The sequence below is a fragment of the Macrobrachium rosenbergii genome, chromosome 2, assembly GCF_040412425.1.
Source record: "Macrobrachium rosenbergii isolate ZJJX-2024 chromosome 2, ASM4041242v1, whole genome shotgun sequence".
NCBI classification, from domain to species: Eukaryota; Metazoa; Arthropoda; class Malacostraca; order Decapoda; family Palaemonidae; genus Macrobrachium; species Macrobrachium rosenbergii.
Window position 1 is genome coordinate 84,306,076 of NC_089742.1, and position 17,936 is coordinate 84,324,011.

The window sequence follows — 17,936 nt, forward strand, 5'->3', positions numbered from 1 at the left end:
AGTAAACACTCAAAGTAGCGGAAGATAAAAAAGTTGACTACAAATTCACGTCCGGTAAAAAAATGTTTCAGAGCAGTTATTAGTTTGGATGTGGATCTTTTCCACATACAAGTAATAAGCCTATATAAATAACTGAGAAGTGAATTTTCTTTACCTCAGTTTTCAGAGCATGGCAGGAAAGTTTCTGTTTAGCAATTAGCCAACGTGTAAAGTTTCTACGTGAATACGTAAATGTAATCTGCTTCTGACATTTTTTTGTTCCTTTTATGACTTACTTTTTCTAAGGGCTCAAATTTGCACATTCCTTCTCCCATCCAGCCTTTTGTCGATTATTTAGATATATTTTTTATTTATTATTGCTCTCAGCGCACTCATTTTCTCTTGTAGGTGTTCATTTTTATTTTACGATTTTGAACTGATGAATTAAAAATTACATCTGCGCTGATGACCTTTAATGGCACGATGTGGGAGGGGTTTGGATCATTCAGTCAGTCATTCCAAACCTACCTGTGCGTATTTCTGAATTGGAAACCTGAAATATAGAGAAGCTCGTCCATTATTCAGCATCTGCCCTTATTTTCTTTCTACTGTCCTTTTCAGGTTTTCAGCTTTCTGTGAGCATTTTGTAATTCAATCTTTTGTCTGTAATTGCATTAGTATCAAATTTATTTCAATTCTGGTCTTAAAAGCTCTCATAATTCAGAATCTTGAGCTTTCTCACAAAGAAATCCTTTTTACCCCTTTGTGGCAAAAATTATGATTATTCGAAATGTTTCAAGTTGTATTGACATTTATCATTGGCTTTTTCAGAATATGGATTCATATGTCCGAATTCACTTAGTGGCCCTACCCCTTGCCTATTTAGACCACTTTTGATTGCCTCCCTGTCACGGAAAATTAGGAATTCTTTAAAGTCCAGAAAGTAACCTACTGGCTGATAATCTGCGGAGTGCCTTGTTAGAATTGCCTGCTGATTGTCTGAGAGAGAGAAAATCTTACAAGAATTAATTTTCTGACTTTGAGATCACGAAAGATATCGCAAACTTAGTTTCAAATGAAATTGAAGGCCATGAATTATAAACTTGTTCATTTGAATTTACAATAGAAACAAGATATGTAAAACTGCAGAGCCTCCAGGCAGACTCGTTGTCCCTGGCGTGTGTGAGAAACCTTTTCTTTTTTTATTTTGAATATCTTAATCAAATGAGATGACAATAGCATAAAAATGAAAGGGATACGATGCTGAGCCAATGGCGCGGAAATATCCCGGCTACATACCAGCGTTACAGCGCCGCTTGCAGAGAGGACCAAAAACATTTCATTAAATTTAATTGGTGAATACCATCTGAATACAAAACGTGCCGCGAATAATGAATAACTTTAGCCACGGAAATGCTGCAAGCCTTAAAGAACGGAACGGAAAAGGAATTCTCTTTGTTTTTTGAGTTTTTCTCGTCATTTTTTTTATTTGTCATCCATTTATATTTGTTAACAAAATGTGGCCTTCTAAAAGCTGTGGTGCATAAAAATAGTTTTACAAGTTAAATTTTTTACCAGTGATAATTATATTACCAATAAACTAACACTCATTAATGTTTGAGTATAATATTAGGCAAAGGAAAATTTCACCCATATCTCAATTTCTCACTTATTCTGACGGTTAAACAAAAGCCTTCCGTTTGCTGACGCTCTTCCTCCCATATTATATATATATAATATGAATAAAATATAACGGCTTCCTAAATTTTCCTCTAATGGATTCGGTTTGACATAGCGGCTCCTAGGCAAAAAACGCTTCCGCTCAGCCGAAGAAAATTTACAAAAAGAAAGCATAATTTACTTAATTAATGATCTTCCTTTCTAGCCGGTGGGTTACTTAAGTAACGAAATTCTGTCATAATTTCCCCTCGCAGCTTAAATGGTATAGAACAGAGCCAGTAAGAGGGAAGGAGGGAAAATGGTGAAGACAAAACACGAGGGGAAACTGAAGTAGGTCCTAAATATTTTTTCTTTTTAATGAATTTTACCGAGTTTCGGCCGCTTTAAATGCACTGAGCTATTACATCACTTTCCCTTTCTCTTGGAAAAGTGTCCCTTTTAGCACCTCCCTTCTTCGCCCTCTCCATTTGCTTTCGTGCCTCGGGACCCCATTTTCTTTGTCTGAAGGCTTTTGCTTCGTGTAAATGAACACACTCGAAAAAAACCAAGAAACAGGAAGATGAAAAAAAGAAAATGAAAAAAAAATCATCTCCGTCGCTCATTGTTCATGGATGTCGCGGCCCTTCATATGCTAATTCTTGCAACTTCTTTCCCTCCCACGGGACAAGCCTTTATGTAAATCCATCATTGTTTTATTGGCAAAGAAAAGTTAGCGGTGGGAAGGGGAAGGGGTTGGCGGTGGGGGTAGGCTTGGTAAATGACATGGAGTACTGTAGGTGGGATGTCTGGTGGAGCGCTGAACGTAGTGAAAAAAAAGTAACAAATCGAAGGAGGTTCAGAGGGATCCTTCATTGTCACTGCCTTAGCAATCCTTTTACTTTACACGCAAAAGGATATCGTGCTATCATCGTCAAAAGGATAGTCCACTTTCACTGGCAAAAGGGTCCTCTTTCTTCACCAAAGGGATCCTTTGCTTTCGGTGTCAAAAGGAGCTTTCGTTTTTACTAGCACAGGGATCCTTTCCTTTATATATCTAAAGGATCTTTTATTTTATTAGCAAAGGAATCCTTCTCTGTCTGTGATTACGAAATCCTTTGTTTCCAATGGCCTCGAGATTCTTAACTTTCAATAGATAGGGGGTCGTTAGCTTTCTGGGTCTAAGGGATCCTTTCATTTACTTGTCCTCGGGATCCTTTGCTTACACTGGCAAATGATCACTTGTTGTAGAATGGAGGTATGTTATGATGAAGCAGCTTTCGGTCATGGTCACATCTAGAGAGAGAGAGAGAGAGAGAGAGAGAGAGAGAGAGAGAGATAGTGTGTGTTTGTGCGTAATGATGTATGTAAAATTATGCTGTTGATAGTTAGCCAAGGGAAAGTGGTTGTGTTATAAATCTTTACGATTGTCTATATTGTGGAAAGTTGCTTAATGAGACTGCTGCGACTTCTGATAATCAAAGATTCGAAAGAATATGTGAAATTTTAGTTAAAAAAACAGAATAACTTTTAGAGTATGCGCATTTTTAGGCACCAGTACAAATCCCCTCATGTGTTACACCGTCATAAACAGATTTAATTTTTGATAAAATAGGGAGATTTCCCTGTAATGTTATTCGAGAATGTAAATTTTCATTATCCCTCTTGCCCTCAGGGTGTTGTTTGGAAAGAGTTCAGTAAAGTTTATTTACAGCTTTTTTTCTGTTACTTCGATGAAAACCCTGTGTGTTCAGCGCTTGAGGCTGCTTCAGTAGTGTTTGCAGCCAAAATTCCATGATACCGTTTTAATGGTAGTGGTGCTATTCATAGATGGAGAGAATATTTTAAGACTTGTGGTTTTGCTATTTTCATTCTGTTTAATTCCTCTCTCCATCCCAAAAATAGACCGACAAGAAAAATGTTAGAAAGATTTCTTTTATGCCACCTATATGTATTCAGTTCTCAACATTAATCCCTTCATTTCCATCCTTTTGAGTAGATCCTGTTTTGCTTACTGTGTTGTGTTGATTAATTGTGTGAATGATAGTAGGAAAATTCACTTCTCTGAAATTAGTGTCTTTTCACGAATATTCTTTGTTTTCGTAATGTATTAACATTTAAATTGATAAAGAAAAAAAGGAATTACTTTCAGCATCTAAATCTTTGTTATATGGCGCCGTTACTTTTTATACGGTGAAAGAAATCCTTTGGAAATACGTTAAATTAGCGTTTAAATACTGATGGATATTTCTCTTCACATACATTTCAACTTACTGAATATTGAATCATGCTGCGTTAACGCTGCCCAATGAAAGACTCATCTTCAACATGTGAATAGCAGGCATCTAGTCACTGCAATATGTTATGCGAATGAAAAGAAGGGAGAACATTTGGTGATCTTAGGTAACTGGCACTAATACTAGTACTTTTTTGAGCATTTTTCATCCAGAAAGTTCGTTTCAGTAAGAATGGCCGTTTTCATGTATATTTCCTTAATAATAACAACTTCACCGGCTTTTCAGCATTAAAAAGTTACTAATGAAACCTGATGCTTTCAGTCTCGTCTCGTCCTCCCAAAATGAAAAATACTAGACTCTGTGTTCATATGGTGCAGAATTCTGTAACTTGAACAGATTGAATCTTGAACGCTATTCCAGAACTGCAATAGCACTGAACCCAAGACATTTTACTTTATATATATATATATATATATATATATATATATATATATATATATATATATATATATATATATATATATAAAAGATAAAATCATGAAGGAAACGAAACTGAGTGCTGAGAGGCCTTTCGACGCTAGGTCCTTTACTTAGCAGAGTCTGCTAAGTAAAGGACCTAGCGTTGAACGGCCTCGCAGCACTCCAATGTTTCCGTTTCCTTCGTGGATTTTATCTTTATTTATATATTCATCACGTTCCATATTTTCGTGATTCAGTTATATATATATATATATATATATATATATATATATATATATATATATATATATATATATATATATATATATATATATATATATATATATATATATACACAAATACACACACACACACACACACACTGAAAGGGTATAAAATAAATGTCATTGTCGTGAGTCATTACTTACTTCGAAGGTAGGATGGGAAAAATATAGCGCATTAAAGGCTTTATTTGTCTTCAAACGCAGCAAAGACTAAATTGTTATTATGATGCATGTAATAGATATAATTAGGTTACTAACAAAAATTCTGTGATCTAAAAATATATTTTATGTGGAAAATTGCCTGAATAAAGTATTTCTCTAAACATAAGACTTTTTGAAAAACAAATGCACAGATAGGCACGTTTGCGAAAAAAAATATTTCATGAAAACTAAAGTTTGTTGATTATAAAATATTTTTGCAATAGCGTAGCCTATGCTGCAACGGTAAAAATATTTCGCCAAGTGGAGAATTCTGGGCCGGTAGACAATTTCCTAAAACGGAAAATTCTGCGATTGTAGAATAATTTCGTCAGACGTGTTCACAGCATAATTCTTTCTCGGAATCTGTTTAGGAAAAGTCTTAGGAATAAGGAAATGTGCACTTTTCAGTTTCTTTCTTTTAGAAAAAAAGTTAATTTTTTTTTTTGAAAAATATTCAGCCGACGCCATTTCTGCTTGGGTGGACTTAGGGATTTACTTCTAGTACAAAGACTGATTTTGTGTCAGAATATATATATATATATATATATATATATATATATATATATATATATATATATATATATATATATATATATATATATATATATATATATATCTCCGTCCGTCATATATAGTATATATTTAATGGCGCAGCCGGAGGAGACGCCATGAAGGGGGGGTGAACTTATGTAGGAAACCTCCAATATCACCTGATTTGAGGGGGAAAACAATACCGACCTCTTAGCCCCTCCATCGGATGTTTTAGAATTAGATAGCGCAGTTAGGAGACAAATATAAGGGGGTATATATATATATATATAAACCTATATATATATACCTATATATGATGTAAAACATACTATATGTATAGCCCCATCGGATGTTTTATATATATAGATAATGTTATGTATATGTAATATATATATATATATATATATATATATATATATATATATATATATATATATATATATATATATATATATATATATTGTTACATTCTGAGGCCGATTAGAAGACTGGAATTGGGGTTTTAATTAACTGCCTTGAAGGCCAACACAAAGCACTTAGAATGTAAGTGATAAATGGAATGAATAACTGACTTACCTTGATATCACATCTAATTTAACAGAGAATTGGAAGTCACCATGGGGAAAATTTAACCAGTTACTTAATTTAAACTGCATTTATTTACAAATGAAGCAATCAGGAAATTAGTATGAAAGGGCTGACTGAGCAGGAAGCAAGCACATACATGTGCAATAAAATTAGACAATGCGTACCAAATTGCTAAATCTGAAAAGGCTATGGCCCTGAAATAGTTTAACACGCAAATGAACATGAAGGTTGCTACTGGTTAAATGATTTTTGGTTGTTAACGCAACTTGATTTATCAAGGGGGGACTGCATGATCAGAAGACTCTTGCATGTAGCAGGATGGCAGTTAAACGTCTACGCTATGTATTGTTCACAAGGAAGGGAAACAGACCGCCCGAGGTGCTGAATAACAGGTTCTGGAAGAGAATTCCAGGTTAGCATTCAAACCCAATGATTTTCTCTCACATGAACTTAGTTATGCATGATGGAGGAATTGATCAATTAGATTTAATAAGCACAGGTAACACTATGGAGTGAATGATCTAATTATGATCACTCAACTAATTTAATTTGAGCTTGGGGCAAGTCATGAGGGCAAAGGGAGGCTGCTAGGTCTCATTGGACAGAGGAGGGATTTGTTTAGGAGAATGAAAGGTTGGAAATTCGGGAAATGGAGAGAAATTCACAAGAAGAAACAGAAACTGGCGAGAGTTGCACTTCAAGATGTACCTTATGCATCTGTGCATGGAGCTTCTCTTTCAAAAGACGAATTTCGGCCGCAGAGGTTCACAATGCCCGGGTACAAAGGAAGAGGGACCTCACCCACTGCATGCGGTGGTGTTCTCTGTTGGAGTCTCTGGTGCGTCTGAGGTCTGTTTGGGCGCGAAGCGTCCCATTCACTTTCGTTTTTGGCGTCAGGCACAAGACATCGGTTGACTTTAAATGCAATTGCCACCAGTACAAAGTTCGACGGGAAATAGCTCTTATGGCTGAGACTCTTAAGGGTAAGGAGAGCAGCCCACTTACAGCCCGGATTCGCCCTTGTGTCCCTAACGGCTATCTAACCCCCCAAAACATCCGATGGAGGGGCTAAGATGTCGGTATTGTTTTCCCCCACAAGTCAGGTGATATTGGAGGTTTCCTACATAAGTTCACCACCCGCCCTTTCATGGCGTCTCCGGCTGCGCCATTAAATTCTACTTCATAGCTGACGGACGGAGAGACGAATTTTTTTATAATATATATATATATATATATATATATATATATATATATATATATATGTGTGTGTGTGTGTGTGTATACACATATATGTAATGTATATATATATATATATATATATATATATATATATATATATATAAATATATATATATATATATATATATGTATGTGTGTGTATGCACATGTATGTATGTATATGTATAGTGGATATATATATATATATATATATATATATATATATATATATATATATAATTATATATATATATATATATATATATATGTAAATTATATATATATATATATATATATATATATATATATATATATATATATATATATATATATACACCTTCTAATATGCCTGTGAATTTTACATCTTTGAATACTTGTTTTTCTGAATATGTGAAAGCTACCACTTGCTGGAATAATTTACAAAGATTATCAGCTGCCCATTTTTTATGTGAATAGAAAGCCCTGAAGCATATTCCTAATTCATTAATTAGCATTGCAACTTTTGGAACAATAGCCGTTAGAACCCTTTTCTTGGCAATCTAATGTATAACAGAACTAGATTTTGAGACCTACCTAGAGCAAAGGCTAGGCTACTTAGGCCGAAAATGTACTGTTTTTTCTACTATAAGGATTTACATGAACAAGATTTTCAATTGCTTACATAAATCCTTAAACAGAGCGGACTGTTGCTTTTTTTAATCTGAGCTATCGCAAAAGATATAAAACTTTCAGTTCACTTACCTTATCTCAGTTTTGAAACCCACTGCTTCTGATGGTTCTGTTGTTTAGGGAGAATAATAGTCAGTACTGTTTTTATGAAATTATTCCGCCCAAAGGAAACACCTGTTTTTTCTCTCCCTTTCTTTTCAGATTTTGAAGTATAGATTCTGTTACCATTCCTGATACGGTCGCATATATATATATATATATATATATATATATATATATATATATATATATATATATATATATATATATATATATATATATATATATATATATATGTGTGTGTGTGTATATATAGATATAGATATAAGTGTACATATATAAATATATGTATACATACATATATATATATATATATATATATATATATATATATATATATATATATATATATATATATATATATATATATATATTATATTATATGTATGTATATGTATGTTAGTATTATATATATAAATATATGCATATACATACATATATATATATATATATATATATATATATATATATATATATATATATATATATATATTATGCAAGTGTATATTTACGGCAAGTTAAATGAGCACGCCAGTAAAGAAAGGCGTACTTGAGAAGCTATTCGTGATCAAACAAAGTGTTACGGAAACGTACGCCAGGTGGACATAGTGAATGAAAGAAAAAATGTTTCCTCATTTTCCCTCCCTCCGTTTCTCCGCCTGACGTCGCTTTCCTTCCCTTCTTCCATCGGAGGCAATCCAAGATCTCCTGACGGAAACTCGAATTCAGCAAATCCTAACCATAAAAATGAAAAATATTCTCCCATATGCCAGAGTCGCATTTTACCCGAAATAGATTGGACATTCAACGCGGAATCCCAATTTAACCCTCCTGGAAGCATTGTCGGAAGATGAATTGATAACAGGTCGTATATCTCTTCATCTCCATTCCTCGGAGGCTGTTTTTCTTTCACCTCTTTTTATCGTCGTTCTTTCAAGACCTCAAGTCAGTAAATAGGAAAGTAAAAGATTATTGCTGAATGCCCTTTTTAAACTTTTCCCTTTTTTGGACACATTAATTGCGTTTCCCTGTTTCTTTCCAGAAATAATACATTTACTCTTTAAGTGATGACTAATTTGAGGATGAACCACCAATACATACAATTTTCGAAGAAGTAATACCATTTTCGCCTCTGCGTTGTGTATAAGCAATTCCAAAATGGCATGGGTTTTCTGGTTTGCAACTCCGTGCCCTGTAATATTGTTGCTAGATAGCAGAAAAAAAAATTCTCAGTTCCTACATCACATTAAAAAGTCGTTCCTTTTTTATTGTAAATAACTTTGATCTTTATATTAAAACCTAAAATTTTCGTTTCAAGCGACCGTATAGTATTAAAAATCTGTAAATTATTTTCTCTGGCCCATTATACTATTGGATAATAACGTCTCTATTTTTTGCTTTAAAATATCCCGTCCTATTATCCTAGAAGCTTTTCCTTAACGCTGTAAAACCTCTTTCTCGATTTAAGTGTGCTTCTATTGGTGGCACTAAGAACTGTTAAAAGCTTCGTTATTACTACAGCTTTGTTGGTGAAGATAATCTTTATAAAAGCATTTGTTTCCTCCTCCTCCTCCTCCTCCTCCTCCTCCTCCTCCTCCTCCTCCTCCTCCTCCTCCTCCTCCTCCTCCTCCTCCTCCTCCTCCTCCTCCTTCTTCTTATCATTATTATTAGCTCGAACAACCTGAAAGTAGGCTTTCTTGTTCGAAGTCTGTCCACAGTCCGCCCTTATGTATGGATGTAAAAGGTATAATCGTTTTAAGGTTTTTTCACATTTTCGACATCTCCAGAACAACTGGGTAAATGTCAATCAAACTCGTTCAAATGGATTGCCACACCCTTTCCAAAGGAAGATACCTGAAAATCGTGTACATAGATTAGGATCATTTTAAGACCATCTCTATAACTGCTATGTCAGAAATGGCAAAATATTCGAGACAATTTCCTGAGGAAATCGAGATTCATATATGGTCAGTCCATGTCCTCGGGACAAGGATGGGGCCCCAGTAGGGATTCAAAGTTATGTATTGGAATATGTCGGGAGAATTTCTGAAATTCTTCTTCTCAAGAAAAAAGGGTAAAGTTTCTCACAATGATGTACAATCGTCTTCTTGCAACGCAGGTTCAAGTTTATTCAGATCATTGGCTCACTAGGCAGGGTGCGTCTACAAGAGGGTTACAATGCTTTACAAAGGAATATGTCGGAAAATATTATGAAATGTCTTATGTACCAAGAAGGTTAAGCACTGTTGTCCATGATCCTCTTGTTATAATTATCAATGATATTATAAATTGTTGTTTATTCTTGTTATATGCAATGATATATGTTTATAATGATAGAATTAATTTTTTTCAGGTTAGATAATGGAAATCTTGATAAAAGCGTTATTATTATTATTATTATTATTATTATTATTATTATTATTATTATTATTATTATTATTATTATTATTATTTGGGAGAAACACTCACAACCACGAGCGTTCTTAAATATTCGAAAGGGTCCACAATAATATAATTGTTAAAGGCTCGAGTAGAATTGTATAAAAGCTTTCGAACCCTTCTCTTGGTTCATCTTCAGTCGAAATGAGTAATTTAACATAAAATGTACTGAGGTAAACATAAAAACCCAAATAAAAGGTAACTGAAGAATGTTGGCACCAATAGTTAGCGCGCAAATAGACTAGGTGATGTAGAACAAGGGCAGTTATTCTAACTAGGTGATTTCCTCTCCTCTCTTAATATTCCCAACTGCAATTCTGCTCGATCTCCGTACGGCCTGTCGTAACGTTGCAGGAGGTCCTTCATCAGGAGGCGCAGCTTGGGCACCGTAACCAGACTCCCCTGGGGCAGAGGTTACCTGGACAGGGAGAGGCAAGGCAGAAGCAGCATCAGGGGAGGGAAAGACAGAGCCTGTCCTAAAGTTAAAATCTTTCAAAGACCTATTGATAATATAAAAATTAATATATGGGTCTTCGTTAACAAAAGACTTGTTGCCTTTTGAATGACTCTCCTAAGCTTATAGCAGCTCCCTCAACTAGTCACCTGACATTCACGTTGTTGTTTTTAAAGATAATATTAGCCTCCTTCTAATTTGGTCTGTGGTCATTACTGAATGCATTTACTACTATTGCGCCGTTTTGTGAACGTATCTCATAAACACTTTTATGTTCCCCTAACCGTGTAATTAGTCCTAGTCCACTTTCGCCAAAATATTTTTCTTTTCAATCCATACAGGGTATTTCGTAAACACCCGGGACTATGGGATTTTTGTGGTTGTTATTGTTTCTTACGAGGTTGCGTCTTATCCTATTTTCATATTTGAACACAAATATAGTGTCCTGACATTTGTTTACACAACTACTTATATTCTTCATTCCTGGATTAAAGGGAAGCTCTGCATATCTTTTTGGTTTTCCCCGCTGTTATCTTTTAGACCATAGAAACACTTCCTTGCTCTCGAAATTGCTTTCTCAATGAAGTGAGGGTGGTACCTGAGGCTTCTAAAAGTTGCCTACCCCGTCCAGGTAACCGTTGCCTCGGGGGAGTCTGGTTACGGTGCCCAAGCTGCGCCTCCTGACGAAGGACCTCCTGCAACGTTACGACAACCAGTGCGGAGACCGAGCAGAATTGCAGCCGGGAATGTTAATAGAGGAGAGGAAATCACCTAGTTAGAATAACTGCTCTCGTTCTTCATCAGCTAGTCTATTTTCGAGCTAATTAACGGTGTCAACAATCTTCAGTGACTTTTTATTTGGATTTTTATGTTTACCTCAGTACATTTTATTTTAAATTACTCATTTTGACTGAAGATGAACCCAGAGAAGGGTTCGAAAGCTTTTATAAAATTCTAGCGGAGCCTTTAACAATTATATTATTGTGGACCCTTTAGAACATTATTATTATTATTATTATTATTATTATTATTATTATTATTATTATTATTATTATTACTGAAGTTGATGTCAGCACACTCTATTTACTCTACTTTGTGTCTATATTATTATTAGTTTTCAATTTTATGTATACGTAGCTCAGTTACGGTATTTTACTTCCATTTTTTTTTATTCCTACGATTATTCAAACACACCACTGCCTAGAAAAGTTTTTAATTAGTAGAAAATGTTTCCCATCACAATGACATCTGTAACGGAAATACTTTAATTTACAAATGCTGTGCTCTGACATGTGCAGTAACTCCCTCTCTCGCTCGCTCGCGCGCGCGCAGACATGGAATTTCTGAGTGGTTATTAATTTTCTCCGTAAATCCCCTCGAGCCGTATTCTTAGAGATTATTGTTCCTCAAGATCTTATTACTCATACTGTATGATCTATGCTTCAGAGATGGATGTTCTCTTAAGCATCATTGCGTTGAAATATAACTGTCAAGGATTTTAAGGATCTCTGGCGCTGACTGGTATCAAAAGTGTGATAAAGAGAGAAGAGACCGCAAACACACACACACACACATATATACACATACACACACACATATATATATATATATATATATATATATATATATATATATATATATATATTGTATATATATATTTGTATATATATATATATATATATATATATATATATATATATATATATATATATATATATATATATATATATATATATAAATACGTTGAAGAAATTTTGAGGTGTGCTTCTTCCAGAATTGTTCTGTGTACGTTAACCAACACAATCTGGTATATTTTCTTTATATACCGTTTTATAAAACTATAAACGTTAGTACTTAAAACGGAACTTTTAGGAAAGTTAACTCAATTTTTTTTGCATATTAACGATAAATCTTATTATCTTCATAAACTGGGACTTCACACAATTTTTTTTCTTTAGACCGTATTCGATATTTACCATTTTTTACTAACAGTTAAGCATTGCATTTTGCTTAGGTTTAAAGATGCGAAAGAGAGCGGTTGAAACGGTTTTTTGTGCAGATGTATGCATTGTTTACAGAGGCTTCAAATTGAATGAGCTTCTTTGCATTAGCTGAAAATTAATGCATCAGAAATTATTGCGTACATGTACAGTATATGTTGTCATAATGTGCATAGAGATAACTCTCTCTCTCTCTCTCTCTCTCTCTCTCTCTCTCTCTCTCTCTCCATATACTTCACATACATACATACCTGTGTACAGTATGTTTATATATATATATATATATATATATATATATATATATATATATATATATATATATATATATATATATATATATATATATATATATATATATATATATATATATATGTGTGTGTGTGTGTGTATTAAAAATTGGTCAATGCCATGTTTTGCTGTATTTCTCATCCCCCACCTCTCTTTTAACAACCAAAATGCCCTTTCAACTTCTCGATTTCTTCACAATTTTTGGATACGCTTGTCGCTACAAAGCCGTAGACCCAAATGTAAGATGAAGTAATTCTGATATCCGTAGCAGGATTCGAATCTGCATCCAGAGTGCAACAAAGCGGAAAACTTTTTTTTTTTGCTATATGTACAGGCAAGGGCAAGGGAATGCATATAAATAAATTTTAAATGACTGTTATACAATTTGTTTTTGTGATGGTCCAGTTATATATGTACTGTGTATACATATATATGTATATATGTATATATATACATACATATAATTGAACTATCACAAAAACATGATACTTTGAAAGCAAATTGTATTACAGTAATTTAAAAATCTATTTAAATGCATTCCCTTGCCCTTGCCTGTACATACGCTAAAAAAATGTTTTCCGTTTTATTGTACAGAAACTTTCGGGTACAGCGTTTAGCTCTTTCGAAATAACTTTTTTTTTAGTTTGTCAAAGTGACTAACCGTCTCAAATAAAAAAAAAAAGAGGCAAAGATGAAAAAAAAGGAAAATGACTTGTTTGTCCCTCTTTTCATCACGGTCTGGTAGTCAGGGTAAACAGTGAAACAAGGTTTCTTCCTCAGCTGTTAATTCCCAAAGTGTTTCAATTAGAAAAGTTTTCCCTCTTAGTCTTAATCCTCCTTTCTCTCTCTCTCTCTCTCTCTCTCTCTCTCTCTCTCTCTCTCTCTCTCTCTCTCTCTCTCTCTCTAAATAAAGTTATATTCTTTTCTCCAAAACCTCGGTGGGAATTTGACAACTGGAGTTGTAATGAAATTAAACATTTTTACAGTGAGAACAAGTAATTATGATAATGTTTTTGATAATGATAATAATGCTCTCTTTAGTAACTCCCAAAAAGTAATGAGTTAAAACTATGGAAAGATTGCAGGGATTAGGAATTTTGCATGTTCTTTGTTGCTCTCTCTCTCTCTCTCTCTCTCTCTCTCTTATGAAGGTACATTTTTTTCATAAAACTATCCTTGATTCCAGAGTGATAGGAATAAATAAAAAATATTAAAAAAATTTAAACGCTTTTATTAAAATGCACTAAAAAGTCAAAAATAAGTTTCTGAGACACCAGGGTTTTCTTAGAATTAATCATGTCTACAAAAATAAAAGCGTGGGCGCCAAACATGGAAGGAAATGCCTTAAAGAAAAGAAAATCCTGGTGTCTCAAAAAAAATTTTTTTTACTTTTTTAGTGCATTTTAATGAAGGAGAGTTTAAAAAAAATCTTGATATTTTATACTTTTTATTTTGACATAAATTGTAACCGATTTATGATCATAACTAAAAAAAATTGAGCGTGATATCCTGTCGAGCAAAAGAAAGTTTGAAAAATCCGTTTGGTTATTAACGTATTCTACCGAGTCAAAGAAGGTATGGAAAAAATGAAGAGTTTCATACAAATCCTGAGATAATGAAGAGGTCACTGTAGTGTCATTAGAGGTCACTGCTGACCTACTGATCATGTAAGGTTGTATTGTCACCGGGATTGAGTAACCATGCAAAATTTCAAAACATCGGACGAAGGGAACAGGTCGAAAATTGAGTTACAATTTTGACAGACAGACAGACAGACAGACAGACAGACAGACAGACAGACAGACAGACAGACAGACAGACAGACAGACAGACAGACAGACAGACAGACAGACAGACAGACAGACAGACAGACAGACAGACAGACGTCAAGTTAAAAAATGAAAGCATGTAATGGGACAGGCCTGAAAGCTGGAGTGGAATTTTAAAGATTTTATGACATAAATAATAATTATTTTTTGTGTTCTCTCTCTCTCTCTCTCTCTCTCTCTCTCTCTCTCTCTCTCTCTCTCTCTCTCTCTCTCTCTCTCTCTCCTATAATATGTCCTTCAGTAGGAACATTGGTGTAATTGGCCAAGTCTTCAGAAAATACTTCGAGAGAATGACTTGTGTTGAGAGTTACTGTCAACGAAGAGAGGTTTGAGGCGGCTATGAAAAGACGAACTTGAGTCTCGGCTAATATCAGTGGGTGTTGGGAGATTTTAGAGAATGTGAGGAAGACAATCTTTCGTGGTTTGTATTCAAAATATTCAGAAGAAAGAAACTCTCTCTCTCTCTCTCTCTCTCTCTCTCTCTCTCTCTCTCTCTCTCTCTCTCTCTCTCTCTCTCTCTCTCTCAAAATTTATCTTTTCTGGCAGAAAATGTATTACCTGTTATTTAAGGAAATATATCCGGCACTAGTGATCTCAGTTATAAAACGATGTAAAAATAAATAAAGTTAAACATCAGAAAATTAATTAAAATAACCATTAGCAATTGAACTAGTTTTTTGAAGTTGATTTCAGGGTTATTATCGCAGAAGCAGCTGTTGTCATTTGCAGCGAAACATTGGGCCTTATTGTATTGAATTTTAATAAGCTTATATAAGCCTGTCTGCAAACACTGCCGTTGAACCATTCATTAATGCTCACTTTTTTCTTTGTGTTATAATTTTGTTTCGACATTATTCAACGCAATAGGTCTCTGCGGAAAGTCATGTTTTCTTGAACATCAGACTAGAAAACGTGCTGATGAATAAGCTGTTGAAAAAATTGCTTTGAAATATTAGTAAAGTAGAAATGAGTACCATATTTTTTTATATATTTAATTCATTTTATATTTCCCTGATTGCTTCCTTTTTCGTCAGTATTATTATTATTATTATTATTATTATTATTATTATTATTATTATTATTATTATTATTATTATTATTATTATTATTGCATTTTAAAGTTGCCGTTCAATCTTCCTTTCTAGCAAATTGTAACTATGGTCTCAAACTGAAGAGAAAAAAGATATTTCTTGAAGCATGTGCTATATTTCTTTTTATCTTCGTGAAATTTATATATTTGCATAGATGTACATAAATCTTCCTTATCTCTGTATATGGCCTTAAGCTGAAATAGAGATCATCATCATCATCATTATTATTATCGTTTTTAAAGAAAACAAAGGATTAGCCTAGCGGTAAGAAATAAGGTTTAATTCTTGAAATATCTAAGAAATATCTGACCCTTTGTAATCCAGAAATATCTGAGAAATATTTGACCCTTTGTAATCCAGACAATTGAGACTGTGATGGTTGTGTAATGCAGTAACTGTAATATTGATATATGGGAAACTTATAGGCCTAGCTTTAGGAGCTTCTGATTTGTCTGCAGTGAAAAAAAGGGCGGGGGTTAGTCGGGGAGGAAGCGGTGACAGTATCATCAACATTGGCGTGTTATAGGGCTTTTTCTGAATGTACGTTTAAGACGGTTTCGGACTGACACCTGATGGACAAACAGATTACACTTATTTCCAAAACATTGCTTTCTAAAAGGAAGAAAATTCTTCTCGTTCCGTAGTCGATAAGCACAGTGCACTGAAATTACAGTATCAGTTAACTGTGGGTTTGGCAGTAATAATAATAATAATAATAATAATAATAATAATAATAATATCCGTAGGGTACATAAAATACCCCCAGTGGGTTAGCTAAGGTAAAGAGTAGAGTCCACATTAGGAGGCAGTAAAGATGTTTTGATATTTCATAATAATCTGCATGATGATGACTAAATCGATAGCGGCAACGTGAAACCCTGTCTGTTCTAGAAGCTTTTGATAGGTGAAATGCTACTATTCCCTAGTTAGGTGATCAGATTGGGCATTGTACGCCTAACAAGGATTTTCATTTTATTTCGTCGGTATTCCGTGAACATCTCAGTTGTAGAATGATAGCGAGTACTACTACTGAAGTGACTCAGAATGTTATTATGAACAACAGTAATACGTCTTGTAGTCTGTCGGGTGTAATTCGTCCACTGGGAGCAATCGTATATGCTATAGCAATAGGAGCGGAAGAGCAGCAATTTAGCTTCTCGGTAACAGAAGGCAAATCTTGCAATCATGCTGCCAGTGCTACTCAACTTACGGGGTCTTTGTTCTATGCCAGCCTTGTCTCATAGGTCGTCTGTGAAAATGTCCCTCAGATACAAGAATTCACGTACATATTCCAGACGTTTAAATCATTATTGCTGTATTAAAATGGATCTTGAGGCTTTTATTCTTAACGTTAGCCACCGAAGTATAGTTAGACTGATGTTGCTTCTTCATTTTTCAGTTTCTTGTTTATTTATCTTTATTTTTGTATTTCCTTTTTCGACAGATCTGCTTTGTCGCAGTAATCAGATAATTCTCTCTCTCTCTCTCTCTCTCTCTCTCTCTCTCTCTCTCTCTCTCTCTCTCTCTCTCTCTCTCTCTTTGTTGACTCCCTGGAGCTCGGTGCCATATGCGATGTGAGCATAGTGGTTTCTGTTCTTGTTGCATGTTTACAACCGCCTGCAAGCACCATCTGTTGCTTTGAAAGGAAGAGAAGTGAGATAAATGATATAAAACACATCATTTATAACTAACGTAGCATAGGTAACATGGGCATTTCTGCATAACGGTAGTGTCTTCAGTTTTCCGTTAAAGAAATTTAAGACCTGCTTATCAGAGCATAACTCTCATTGATTTTAGATATTAAAAGCTGCATAACTTGAAACTACTGGATTATTTCTGTTATGATATTCCCAATATTACCTGAAAGGAGTCCTATGTCGGTTATTTTTTTCGCAGATACAATTGATTTTGACT